This window comes from Syngnathoides biaculeatus, chromosome 16, assembly GCF_019802595.1.
Source record: "Syngnathoides biaculeatus isolate LvHL_M chromosome 16, ASM1980259v1, whole genome shotgun sequence".
NCBI classification, from domain to species: domain Eukaryota; kingdom Metazoa; phylum Chordata; class Actinopteri; order Syngnathiformes; family Syngnathidae; genus Syngnathoides; species Syngnathoides biaculeatus.
The window spans coordinates 16585911-16600546 of NC_084655.1; the positions used below are offsets into that span (position 1 = coordinate 16585911).

At 40.6% G+C, this 14636-nt stretch overlaps 1 long non-coding RNA gene across 9 annotated transcripts in view; it reads left to right on the forward strand.

Annotated features, from left to right (window-relative positions):
- The first annotated feature begins 1527 nt into the window (after window positions 1-1527).
- The window catches only part of LOC133513942 (uncharacterized), a 41505-nt gene continuing 28396 nt past the window's right edge, over window positions 1528-14636 (forward strand). For 2 of the 9 annotated variants that reach the window (XR_009798662.1, XR_009798666.1), the window contains exons 1-3: window positions 1531-2006; window positions 4249-4331; window positions 13926-13952. This is a non-coding gene — a long non-coding RNA (uncharacterized LOC133513942). Of the gene's footprint in view, window positions 2007-2166; window positions 2303-4248; window positions 4332-13925; window positions 13953-14311; window positions 14402-14636 lie in introns of those variants that run through there. The other 7 variants (XR_009798660.1, XR_009798661.1, XR_009798664.1 and 4 more) reach the window with 7 other exon arrangements.

The following is a 14636-nucleotide window of genomic DNA, read 5'->3' on the forward strand; positions in this document are numbered from 1 at the left end:
ACAGATGTGTACCAACGGTGGTACGGGAAAAAAATGTGACAATAATCTTAGTGCAGTGAACCCCCGCACATTCACAGTTCGGCATTCCCGAGATCATCTTATCATGGATTTTCGGGGGGAGGAGCCTTTTTGCTGTTTATGTCTAATATTGCTTCATTGGCGCCATCTTATGACCAAGGAGGTATGTTGAACTGAGTGGAGGAACTTCGCTAAGTATGCTTTTAACCTTTTGTAAGAGAAAAAAAAATTGTTTGGCACCTCAAGGCAATTACAGACCTGGCGTTGGCGGTGTAGAGCGCCTCGTTGTTGGCTGTAAGTATGTGCAAGTTGTGGAGAATGTTTCACATTGGGCAGCACTCTTGTCTGTGGAGTATCAAGTTTAGAAGTTTTCACTTTACGCTGGTAACATTTATGAGACGCTTAGGATTTCAATAACCGGATTATTTCTGTTTGAAGGCTTGGTGACAGGGGCTTTACGATCCAAATGAGTGAAGCTCGCTTGTGTTTTCAGCCTAGAGGGACGAAGAAGCCAAATCAAGTGCGGAGTCAGCGAAAAAAATCTTCAATCGTAGCCTGATCGCAGCCTCAGATGTGATTTGCGTTCGTTTGGAATACAGCATTCCAAGATGGGTCTCGCCACCTCACATCAGTTTCTGTCACTTCTCGCGTTGTCTGAAATCTTTGTCCTGCAAGAATATCCAGTTGATAAATCACAGAGAGGATTCCTCTAGATCCGTGCATGCTTCTCCGCGCGAATCACAGGATACGGTCAACAAACCTCACAGCGTGCTGACGCTCGCAGATTGCCGCTAATTGGAGCCCAAATGCTAAATTAGCGCTCAGCGGCAAACCGTGACTCGACAGAATCCCGAAGTCCGTAAAGCATCGCCACCGCCTTCACTTCACCCCCACAGCGGATTTCACGTTGTAGCCTCTGTTAAACGTGCGGAGGAAAGCCTCCGTTTTGTTTTTTTTATTATTTCTATTCTCCTCGCCCACTGCCGCTGTGAGTGGCAGAGAGTTCAAACAAAACGCCGTTCCACTTGGGGCCGAGCGACGCCCACGCGTTGCTCTCGGGGAAACGGCGAGAAATACACGCGGACAACATCATCAACGGAGTCATAATCATGACTCTGGTCAGTGAAGACTTGATCGTCCTTGCTCATGGAAACGCGGCAAAGCTAACACGGCTAGAAAAGGTGATAAGTGGAAGGGCCCGAACTTATGCTGGCGTGCTGTCAAATGGAATGAAAGAAATATGAATTTGACAAACAACTGAGAACAGTATCGTGAACAAGTCTGCATGAGTAAAATAAAAATGCAAAGTAGAATAATAAAATAAGACTTCTAAATGGCCAATACGTGAAACGTTTTAGCTTCCGGGTGCTGTTGGGGTGTCTCTAAAATTCCTGAAAGCGCCACGCTGCTGAACTTTTAGGTGTCAATCAAATTCGTGCCTCGACTCACTTCTTGTTGGCGTCGTGTCGTGGTGTGTGATGTGTTTTTGTTTGTGGTTTTGTACGACAGTCATTATTGCGGCATTTCGTACGTTTGTTTGGGGTTGTGTGGCAATATGGAGTTGTTTGGGCTAGTGTGGCTTGTGTGTAGTTTAATGTGGAGTTGGGAGACATTGTGAATGGTTGTGATTGTCTGACGTGTGACGTTGTATGAGGTATTGTAGAATTGTGTGATGTTGTAGGACAAAGTCTTGAATTTTTTTTTTTTTTTAGGTTGTGTGACAGGTGAAAGTGAGATTTTGTTGCAGAGTGTGGCCATGTGCGATGTACTGTACCATAGTGTTGTACCGATGGTTGTGAAAAAAAAAAAACCGAGTAACTATACCACAAAAATTACTACCTTGGCAATAAAGAATATTAGCAAAAGTATATTTGCTCCCTCCGGAACTATTTTACCCTTAGTCCATGTTTCCCGAACGGACATTTGATGCAGACGGATGTCTTCTTGGACCAGTGAAAAATATTGCCAAAAGCGCCCTGGGAGTGTCTGTAAGTGACTTTTAAGACCTTATAATATTTGTGTATTGTTCATATATATGATATATAAGTGAGCACAATGGTAGTGGTTTTTGTTTTACCGAAAAAAATGCTAATCGCTAGCGCTAATCTTGAATGCTAGCGATTAGCATTTAAGCACAAGAATCTATCGCATCGTCACAGTATGTGTGAAGTCACCAGCGGGATGTTCGGAAGCAGATGATAAAAAGATATTGCTGGGATGCACTTTAATTCCATTTTTGAAATGATTGTTACTGTGATGAAAGTCTCGCCTCAGCGTGCTGCAGGTGAGCTCAACTGGAGGTTATAATTTCAAAAGATGCAGAGCGGAAACATTTCAGCGGACATTTGATATATTAAATATAGTCTTGTTAAACGGCAGGTCAGATTGAAGTCTGTTTTTTTTTTTTCCTCCGTTTTTTATTCTCGCCCATTATTTTCCAGTACTGCAAATCATGACACCTCTTTTTATGTTATGAGCATTTTGAATCTTGTACAGCCACACTTGCACATTGACGGTCATGGATGTTGTTTTCCGTCTCGTATGTAGTCAGTTTCGACTCGGTGTGTTTGTGCATCTGTGTGTTCCTCCAATCCGAATCCATTCAGAAGACCCCGGAGGAACAACAGATGACGGCGGATGAAATGTGTGTGTGACCTTGTATGTGCTGCAGCAGCCCAGTCAGCTGGATATAATATTCATATTATTCATAGAGCAGTAACATTGCTCCCGACGTCTCATAATTTCATATATGCTCGTTGCAGCTGGATAGCATTGTGGGTACTGTGTATTTCTCAAGTTTTTACAGATTTACTATTGTCTACTTTACTCCCTGCAACTATTTGGGGCTTTGACATCATCAGATTTTAAACAGTGTAATGTCTTGCGGATATATAGTATTTTTCATTTTTAATTTTAGGTGTGGCCAGTGGTTCTTGTAAAATGACACCTCTGTATAGTATTACCCGTTTGTATTTTTCAATGAGGTGCAATTTTTTTTCCTGGAAAAAAAAAAAAAAAAGTTCTCCCGTCGCCAGAATACAATACAGCAGGGGTGCTCAATAAGGCGATCGTGGGATGACGTGCCAGGAAAAAAAAAAAGACGCTTGCCAATGTTCCCTCTAAACTGCGCACGTGCGCTTATACAGTCTCTTTGCAGATATTCTGCGCTGCATGCAAAAAAAAAATATCCAATGCAAATTGAACAAATAACATACAGCTATTCAGTTTGTGGTATTTTGCAATGTGATTCAAAGAGTAAGGGATGACTGGTTGTTACATTTAATGTCACAATTCATATATGTACTGTAAAAAATGAAAAGAAGAAGCCACTGGTTTCTTTTAGGCAGCACACGGAAGTTTCTCTCACCATACTCCCTTTTTCCTAGTTTGCCTTTCACCCACTCTTAAAGACGTACACTCATAATTACAAATGTTACAGTAATTATGCAGCCCATCAATGTGTTTTATAATGACAGCGTCCACCACTGCTCCTTTAGTTAGCAACACAGTCCGGGCAACGTAGAGCAAAGATGAGCTAGACATGCTGCTTATGTTTAATTTCGATATTAATGGAGTTAAAAAAGAAATGCTGTTGTTTTAAGATGCATTGACTGTCGAAGTATGTGAATAAAATAAGTCGTCGTTGGTAACTTGCGAGAGGCTGGCTGCTCGAAAAGTAGATCTTGGTGTAAAAAGGTCTGTGCACCCCTGCAGTACAGTAACTGTACTGTACAGTCACTCTATGGCATTTTTGAGGAAACAAAGTTATTAGGAGTGAGGAAGTGAGCCATTGTAAAAATACGTTTTTAAATATTGTCCGAAAATGTCCCCCCCCCCCTTAAAAAGACAGCTGTATTATTAAAAGTATTATATATTTTTTCCCTTCCTCAATTCATTCTTTTTTTGTAACCATAGTTGTCTATTATCTGCTAATTAAATGCACCACTCCGTTTGGTCCATAAATCTGACTCTTAATATCAGTGGCTGACCAGCCGTGAACCTCCCGCGCGCGCGTCACTGATGTGACCGACGCCTGAGCCGTGTTTGTGTAGTCTCTGTCATCTCCATCCACGCTGTTTGGCTTTGTTTTGTGCGGTTGCTGGCACGGAGCCCGCAGCCTCGCAGCAGTCCACCTGACCGTGATCACCCTCCATTGTGTGTGTGTGTGTGTGTGCTTGTTTTTTTTTTAAAGGTAGACACTAACCTCCTCCTCCTCCTTTTCCTCCTCAGAGCAAAGTGAGATGTGATTTCCGTGGCAGCTTTTTCCTAGAAGCTATACATGACCATCGGGGCGTGAGAACACGACGGCTCAGGTGCGTAAAGGAGTCTCCCCCCCCCCCCCCTTCCTATGAATTGGGGTTCCAACGACCACATCGGCTTTGGCGAAGCGTCCCCGGCTTATCTGAGCGCCAGCTGAGCCCGAAACCGCCCCCCCCCCGCGGGAGGTACACGGCGTCTCCAGGGTTGTCGCATCAAGCCACTGTGACCTCCCGGGATGCCGTTCAACTGCCGGGTTACGGTCGAACACAATTGAACTCCACTGCTAGCCAAAATGGCGGCAGCTTGGGAACCACACAACCAAAAAGCCCCATAGGGCCTTGATTATCATGGGAAAAGCAACATATTTTTTTGAAGTAGCATTATCACATGACTAACTGGAGTACAAGTGTCAAAACAACTTCTTTGCAGTTACTGAGAACTAGAATGGGCCAACTCCACCTTTGTCATTATTAATTTAAGTGCAAGAATTAATAGAGAAAAGGCCTATAATGTACTTCAGATGATTCAATTGCAAAAATCAAGGCTTTTTTTAAATTTTGGCATCTAGCGACAGTCCATGATTTCACTTTTTTTTTGCCACTGGGTCATCAGTGCAAAACTGGGACAAGTGTAAGCGAATGTTACGCACCATCTTTCATCAAATATTGATTTGACAGATGTTTGGACTGAGACCATTATTGCACTAAGCTTTTCTGCGAAAGTAATTAATATTTATATAAAATAATCATTATTAAACAAGTTTCATATGACAAGTTAAAAAATAATTTGACACAATACTAAAATCTCAATTAGAATTTAAAAAAGTATCCAGAAGTAATCATTGCCATTTTTATTTTCAACTATAAATCTTAATATTGCACTTGAGATTTTCTCAATTCCAATATGGTATATGTTAAACAAAGATACTGTAATGATGTTATAAATATTTTTTTTCCAAGTAGAACTGATTTACAAATACAGAACAAATTAAATTTTTATAGTATTATTAATTTCAGGGGAACAATGTGACTATTCTCAGGAGATTCCCCCCTGCCAAAAATATTTCTTATCGTTTCCGAAAATAAACCATTTAAAAAAAACAAACAAACAAAACAAAAAAAACAGTCACACTTTTTATCTTGTACGATTGCTACGTTTTTCAAAAATATAAATTTTGTCATTGTGGACGAATGGTGGGAGGGCTTCGTTTAAACTATAAACAGCATTTTGAGCTATTTTTTTTTTCATATTAACCCTTTTCTGGGCAAGGGTTGCAAATTTGCAACAGGTTTAATATAATAAAAAAATTTCAATGCAGAGTATCATTTTCTGAAAGTACCAGATTTTTCTCTTTGCAAAATTTTATTTGGTCCAGAGAGGCTTAAAAGTGATGCATGACATTTTTTTTTTCATCGATTGAGTAATTGAATGATTCACACAAAATCACAGATTTATCCGTGTGATAATACTCATTGTTTGGGGGAAAATATTACACTAATATTAGTCTCAGAGGACAGTTTTTTTTGTTTCTCAAAACTACCCCCAATTTCCCCAAAAAACCCAATGTTCTTTACAAAATACCCCCCCCCCATCAAAGTATATATTTTCACCATTATACTGTAGTTGCTAATTTCTTACTGACTGCCAGTAACCTTGGTGAAGCGGTACGCCAGTTAAAAATGTGAACGTCGCTTTTGAGAAAAGTAGTAGGAGCGCTAATTGCGCTCAAACTGGCGCCGAAAGAGAGTCCCCATCCAAGTTCTGAGGGATTCTTCGGCTACTGCGTCTGGCCTGAGAAGAAAAGTACAACTTCCTCAAAAACAACCACTAAAATAGAAGAATTTGGCAGCCCGAGCAAGCGTCAGCATGTGGTTTATTTATTTTTTTTCTCCATTTTCTTTTGTTTATTTACAGTAATTATGGGAGTTGGAGCCAATGCTGCATACACAAGAAAAAAAAAAAGACTTGACACACGTGCTTTTATTTGACTCATTAGCATGCACACGCACAGACACAAAGTAAAGAAATGTCACTTCCATCCCGAATAATCTCTGCGCTTTTTTTGTAAGCCACGCACGCATTCATGGACGTTTGCACACGAGTTTATGAGCGTTATATCACAAAATGCAGTGAAAGGAAATGGCAGGGATTTGCGAATGGGACTGACACGAGTCAAATATGTAAATGTACTTCCAAATACTAAACCTCATAAAAAGTTAGAAATTATGAACGAATAAATCATCACATTAATAATCAGTAAAATTCATGGTGGAATAATGCACAAATATATTACAAACAGTACTAAACTTCAGAAAATAATGCTAGGTACGAGACTATAACGTATATAAAAAAACCGGGAGAGAAAATGGACAGAAAATAATAATAATACTAAAATAATAATACAAATAAAAAATTAAATTAAGAAATACACATAGACAAGAATAAGAAAATAATAATATTGTTGAAAAAATACACAGATAATAGGTGAAAAATACACAGCAAAAGGTCTTTGGCTGAACAAACATCTGAAAATAATAAATATTAGATAGAAAAATAGAAATATTACAAAAATACTTGACAAAGTACACAAATATTAAAACAAAAACTAGATGATACAGATTTATAACAAACAATAATATAATAGTCAGGAAAAAAAGACATTTCAAGAAAAATACCGACACATTAGAAATGAGAAAAATAATCACCAAGGATTATACCAAAACAGTCGTAGACTCGGTGAAGCAGCATGTGGCTCATGTCCCAATTCCGTTTCACTTGTTCCTTCTTCCTTCTTGTACGAAATACTACACACTAGAATTATGACGTTTTTCCATAGTTTTTCACACAGTACGATTCCTCAGAATTCACTTCTGCGTTAAGGTTCAGTTTATTCTCATCACATGCTTCACCCGCTGCTACCAAATCTTTTTTTTTTTTTTCTCTCTCCCAGCCCCAAGGGATGAGCGACTTTGAAATTATGCAACAAATCCGTCGATGAGAGACACGCGGCGGTTTAGCCGCGGAGCTCGGTCGTCATCCGTCCCGTTTAATCTCGGCGTACTTGATCTCTCACTCGCTATTTCTGATATTCTTACTTACCTGACTTGGCCACACGGATGCTGCAAACCAGCATTTGTTTCAATAATTGTATTTTTTTTTTTTTTAGCTGTTGTTGCATGAAAGTTTAATCATTCCCTTGAGGGAACAGGGGTTATTACTTCAGCAAATGATTGCAGCTGAGAGGATAAATGGTGTGAATAAAGATGAGTGCAAATGATGAAAATGCGCCGGCGAGAAAGCGTGCAAAGCCGGGCCGGCGAGTGATGTATCGTACGCACCCTTTTTAGGAAAAGTGGCAAACCTGAGCATAGCAAACATATTATGCTGTAATAATAAGGGATTTACAGTGCCTTGTGAAAGTATTCGGCCCCCTTGAACTTTTCAACCTTTCGCCACATTTCAGGCTTCAAACATAAAGATAGAAAATATATATATATTTTTTGTCAAGAATCAACAACAAGTGCGACACAATCGTGAAGTGGAACGAAATTTATTGGATATTTTAAACTTTTTTTAACAAACAAAAACCTGAAAAGTGGGGCGTGCAATATTATTCGGCCCCTTTTACTTTCAGTGCACCAAACTCACTCCAGAAGTTCAGTGAGGATTTCTTAACGATCCAATGTTGACTGATGATGATAAATAGAATCCACTTGTGTGTAATCAAGTCTCTGTATGAATCCGTCTGCTCTGTGATAGTCTCGGGGTCCAGAGAGCTTCATGAAGACCAAGAAACCCACCAGGCAGGTCGAAGAGCACCTTCTTCCACATGTTTGGTGTGTCTCCCAGGTGGCTTGTGGGAAACTTTAAACAAGACTTTTTTCTGGCTTTATTTTTGCCACTCTTCCACAAACGCCAGATTTGTGCAGTGTACAACTGATTGTTTTCCTATGGACAGACTCTCCCACCTCAGCTGTAGATCTCTGCAGTTCATCCAGAGTGATCATGGGCCTCTTGGCTGCATCTCTGATAAGTCTTCTCGTTGTTCAAGGTGAGAGTTTAGAGGGACGGCCCGGTATTGGTAGATTTGTAGTGGTCTGATAAGGAGCACTGTACAAGCAATCATGTTGAAATGGAAGGAGACTTTTTGCACACGCTTTCAACCCTGCGATTTATGCGGTGATGCGGCCCATTTGTGCATTTTTTTTCTAACGGCCACAAGGGGGGCACTCGAGCGGAAAAGGCAAGAATGAGACGGGTGGAATATGTGTGGCGAGGAAGTGACTTTTACCGGCTCTGTTACCGCTGTGCTAGCGTTAGTGCTGTGCTAGCGTGTGTTACTGGCGTGTCTCAGTGATATTCAATGGTAAGTTTTATTTTAACCGGCCCTGTTAGCGTTAGTGCTAGCGCACAGTTAGTGTTAGGGTTAGCGCCGTGCTAGCGTTTAAGTCTTTCTTTGTACCATTTTTTTTTGTAAATATTGCGCTTTGTCGGCCGGGAATTATGGTAACTAATTTTTTTAAATAAAAGTTTCTTTTCTATATTACTATTTCAAACACAGTATTTCGACGAATTTCAAATTCCAGTACCTGTATGTGTTAAGGCTGCCCCAGACCGAGCAACGGCCCTGTTAGTGCTGCGCTAGCGTTAGCGCAGTGCTAGCATTAGAGGTGAAAGTTTAGAGGTACGGCTTGGTCTTGGTGGATTTGTAGTGGTCTGATAAGGAGCACTGTACAAACAATCAAACATAATGAAATGGAAGGAGTATCAGACCACTTCAAATCTACCAAGAGCCGGCCGAATAATATTCCACGCTTCACTTTTCAGTTTTTTCATTTGTTAAAAATTGTATAAAATATCCAGTTAATGTCGTTCCACTTCACGATTGTGTCTCACTTGTTGTTGACTTTTGACAAAAAAATTTTGATCTTATATCTTTATGTATGTCTTTATGAAATGTGGCGAAAGGTTGAAAAGTTCAACATTTCACTCAAAGTGAGAGGCGCAGCTACTACGTCGGAATTCTAAGTGCGTTTTGCTTAGAACAGTTATATTTTTAACGGGAGTGTTGTCCGGGGGCCAGATCCAAATTGTTATGACGTTCAAGGTGCCTCTTTGGTGAATTAAAACTTTACAGATTTCATTGTTCCCCCAAGTGTCATTTTTTGCCCTAAATGAGGGGAGTGTGCCAACTCTATTGTGATTTTTTTTGCTTATGCATAATGGGAGCGCCCTTCAGGGGGTACGCCAGATCAAAACCGTAATCCTGCCGGTATATAAATCAGACGCCAGGTTTGTTTTCCTCACCAAGTTTCATTTTTAACTCAAAAACATACATACCCAAAATGAGGGGGTACGCCAACCCTCTGAGGATGTTATGCATTGCTTAAAAATTTCAAGAAAGGCTAGAGCAATTAAAAAGAGGATCTTGCTGGGATCAGATGATTTTTTTTTTTTTTTTTTTTTAAACGGAGAATATAAATTGACATTTTGTCCCATCTGTGACTTCATTCCCACAACAAAATAGACATTTTGTGTTTCTTTGGCGAGGGTGCCAACATTCAGGAGCCAAACGTCAGCGCTTGATCGACATCCAAAGCAGCCTGGGGCGACCGGTCCCGGCCAGCTGGTCAGGCAGCTTCATGAACGAGAAAAAAGCAAAAACGGGTGGGAGTCAGCAAAGGTTTCCGAAAGCGCCCGGAGACCACGGGTAGCATTTGGCGGCCTCGGGTGCCGCCGGCGGGGGGCGTTACTACGGGAGGCAACTTTAGAATATCAGCAAGACGGAGACATCTGTTTGAATAAATGTCGTCAAATCCAGACTCCGCTCATCCTCTTGGTGGCGAGTCAGCCGTCTGAAAACCTTCGTTAGATTTTTCTTGATCCGAGGAGTTCTCTTTCAGGGTTTGAACTAATCCCCGCGGTTGCGGTAATGAAAGCAGCAGGCAAGCCGAGACACCTCGTGTGACTGAACGGTGTTGCTTACGTCAAACTAGAGAGGAAAGCGTTTCATTTCGTGATGACGGGGACACAAGTGATCTGCGGTACTAGTGTACTGGTACCTTCGACTTCAAAGTTTGTGTTCCATGACCACACTCACACTATAAGGAATCAATTAATTCCTAATTAAAAAGAACTAGATTTCCATTAATCGATTACGGCCCCCCAAAAATTTGTCATCTTCTGCATTTTGCATTTTCAATGGTTCATGTCTACTAGAGTCAAAATCAGATTCTTTGCTTATGTTGTTCTGTTTTTGTGTGGTCAACGTCTTCTGCGGTTTGTCTCTTCTGCTACTTATTCTTCAGCAGTTTATGCTGTCTACAGTTTATATATTTTTCTTCATCCAAGGTCTTTTTCTTCTTTTATGAGTCCTGTATTCTTGTCATTTGGCTTCGTGTTCTCCAGTTAGGTTGTTGTTCAGTTTGCGTTATCTTCTATAATTCGTGTGTCATGTCACGTCTACGATTAGCATCTTTTTCAGTCTGGACGGTTTGTGTGTTCTTCAGCGGTTTGGATCATTTACTTGACTTTTAATTAATTTTAATTTCTTGATCTTCCATTCTACAGGTTTTCTTCTTTCTCACTTTCTTTGCTATTTTTGGTTTGCATACCAGATGTGAGAAGTTATAGAGCTCGTGCACCTACGTCACCGAAGTCACCTGACTGGCCATTTTGCCGGTCAAGCAAAGCATTCTTGCTAGTTAATTCCGTTGAGACGACAAAAATATGTCTTACAGCACGATGCCCAGAGTTTTGTCTATTACTGTTAAACATTTAGAAGGTGATAATAAACAAAGGTACGTGGAAAAACGAGAGACACTTGGCATTGAGGACCCGTATATAATGCAGAAGTCGATGTTTTGGCAGATAAGAAATCGGACTGTTAATTTGCTTCCTCTTTGTCTTGGACAACTGGAAATACACATGTATCTGGTGAGTAAGTTATCGAAATTTACACAGAAAAGTTTGAAAGGGTATAAAAGTCTGGATGCATACAAATACTTCGTTGCTGGGTCTGTTCTCAATGGGGAGACGGCTTGTGAACGCGGAAGTGTGTTCGGCTCCACGTTAACCTTTGCCAGAATCCTTTGATCTTTTCAGCTAGTATTCAAGACAAATACCAATATTTAAATAAATGATCCCTGGTTTTACACAAACCGCATTCATTAACTATGAATGGGAAAAAAAGAGGACGGGAGTCGACTCCTCCACACGGAAGCGTATCGCTCCCACACGTTAACCTCCGTTAAACCTCTCTGCGACACACTGTTTATTTTCTTTTTTTAAATAGGCATTGTTCTCAAATGAATCAATTTGGCATGATAAATACATTGTAATTTGAGATTAAGAATAATTCCTACATGAAATTAAGTGACCAGCCATCACGTTGAATTGCTGAAATCCATCAATCTTTTCTGATCTTTTCAGGTAGTATTCCAAAAAATGATCTCTTTGAATATCGGTCTTGTCTGTTGTGACAACCAATAGCTCAACAGGTCTCGGGTTTTGTAAATATTCTCCTCCGGTTGACTGTCTCCCACAATGTCGAGCAGCTCTGTTTGACCGCCAATATGGCGCCGTGAAAATTGTGACGTTACGTGTACGAGCGCTATAGTACTCTCCAAGATTTCATCCATATGTGACTCCTATCCCTTAGCTATGACTAAATATGAACAGCAATGTGAATTTTGTGAATGTGATAAAAGTTTGCCACTGATGGGTGGGAGTTAGCGTAAAGGACGGAGAAAGGCGGATATGTCTGCAAGTCACGTTGCTGTCACTACTCATAGAAACTCAAAGCGCTTTTATTTTGCTATGTGGTCGGGTTAGCCAGGAGCATAGTTACGCAATACATGACTAAACATTAGTTGCACCTGCAGCGTGTAATATGACGATGATGAACCGTTTGGAACGCCACTTAAGTCGAACACTGACGACTTCATGCCCTCGGAAGGAAAGCGTCTTTTATGACTCAAACGTTTCGCAGTTGGCCTCTGTACAGTAGCAACCACAACGAAATACGTACCGTCCAGAGCTGAAACGGGGCAGTTGGTATCATATGGAACAAGGTTCGTACGGGTCAGGGAATTTCTGAAATGTCATGGAAAGAAACGTTGCCTTTTCCAGGTCTTGTAAAGTCCGGTAAGTAAAAACTATTTGGCTTGGGTCAGGGAACGTCATGGAATTTTCAGTCACTGTGACTTGACTGGCGCGATCGCACTCTCAAATCTGCACGGTCGAGCACGAATAATCATGCGCTTAAAATTTCTTACGAGTAGAAATACATAGACCAGCAGTCGGCAACCCGCGGCTCCGGAGCCTCATGCGGCTCTTTCATCCTTATAATGCGGCTCTGATTGGCTTGGGAAAATAAATTACTAAAAATGTTTTTTTGTATTTAATTGAAGTGCGTTTTATTTGTGTTAGTTTTTATATTATTTTAGTTCTAAATTTGAAGATTGTGATCTTGAAATATTAAAATATTAATTAAATTATTTGATATTTTTTCGTCGCTCAAAATAGACGTCACACTGCGGAAGCGGGTATACCCGCTGAAACGCCGTCTATTTTGAGCGACTTTCAAGCCCGGCAAAGCCAATGGAGAAACATGTTGCGGTAAAGTAGTATAAGTTTTTTTTTTTTCTTCATTTTAGATGTGCGGCTCCCAGTGTTTTCTTTTCCGTGGAAACCGGGTTCAAATGGCTCTTTCGGTGTCAAAGGTTGCCGACCGCTGACATAGACATTCTTAGCGTACATGAAAACCAAATCCAGCAGTGAACCACAGCCTGACTTTTTTTTTTCTTCAACACGGAAGCACACAGTCTCCTGATAGTTTACTTGACTCCCCCCACCTTCGGCTCTTAAAGGGGTACACTCATAATTACAAGCACCGTCCACCCACACAATCTGGGCAGCGTAGAGCAAAGAGTTAAACATGCTGCTTGTGTTTACGCTCGATAATAATCGTAAAAGTAAAAAAAAAAACCAGTGCTGTTGCTTTATTGAAAGTTGAGTTATGTGAATAATAGAAGAAAAAGTGGTGCAACTGGACGAAATTATCTTTTTTTGAGTAAAAGAGGTCTGGTCTGAAGACAAAGTAGAAAGTACAGGATGAGATGGTGTATAATGTTAAAATTCCACCTTGGCACAGCCTGATCGAGGATGAAAGCACAGACAATACAGGTCATAAATAGCTAATTCTGTATTTTAAATATAGGCAACATAACATTAACCTGAGATGAAAATATATGTTCAACATGTAATTAGAGTTTATATTTTTAATAACCATAAATTTCACATTCATTATGATGCGCCTATGACATTGATAAGCTTTGGCACTTATTTAAATGAAAACACATGATCATATAGCTGAAATATTGCCGTCTACCACAATCAGTCAACTCAATATTAGTCATGGAATTTTGTATTTAAACTTGGAAAGTCATGGAAAATTCATAGAATTTTGATTCTCTGGAAGTGTATGAACCCTGATGAAAACCGGAGTGAAGTTGCTTGGAGCAAGCACACTCTGGTGTCATAGTTTATACAAGCTAGCTTTAGTGGCAATGGGACAAAAAGTGGTGGCTGTTATTGGTGATATAAATGTCAAATGGTTTGTCAAAAACTTCTTTGTCTTCTTACAGGTCGCCAACTGTGAAACGTGCTTGAAGGTCAGTCTTTCCAGCCACCATATTTGTGGTTTTTCTTTTTCTTTTTTTTTTTTTTGCCACCGATCTGGGAATGTTCCACAAGACATCCTGCTGGGGCTTCGCCGCGGATCAATTTTACCGTCAAAATCAAAAGGTTAATGGAAGGGGGGGGGGGTGTCTAAGGTATTGGGGGTTAACCGGAATGTCATGTGGGCAAAAGTACTCGGATACCTTCCATCTCACACTCCTTCATGGTTTTTTATCAGCCTGTCAGTGCAAACAGATGCTCACTTTTCTCCCGCTTATTTGGAGTGTCACACTGATTTATCTTGCTGCTTCGCCATCCGCCGGCTTATTATCGCCACCTTGTTATTCAAAAGGACTCCTCGGCGTCGTGCATGCAGTGTAAATCTCCAATGTGGGAAGGGGAAGACGAATAGAATGTCTCATAACAGCGCTCTGAGATCCAGGTTAGTCCGTAAGGGTGAGGTGAACATTGGATTGGTTGCCGTTCAATCAAAGGGTGTGTTTGGGTTGTTGGAAATTTTATTGGTGGTGCACCATGTGATGAATATTTACCGTAATTTCCGGGCTCCAAGCCGTGACTTTTTTTCACACGCTTTCAACCCTGCGGTTTATGCGGTGATACGGCTCATTTGTGCATTTTTTTCTAATGACCATAAGGGGGCACTCAAGCAAAAAGGG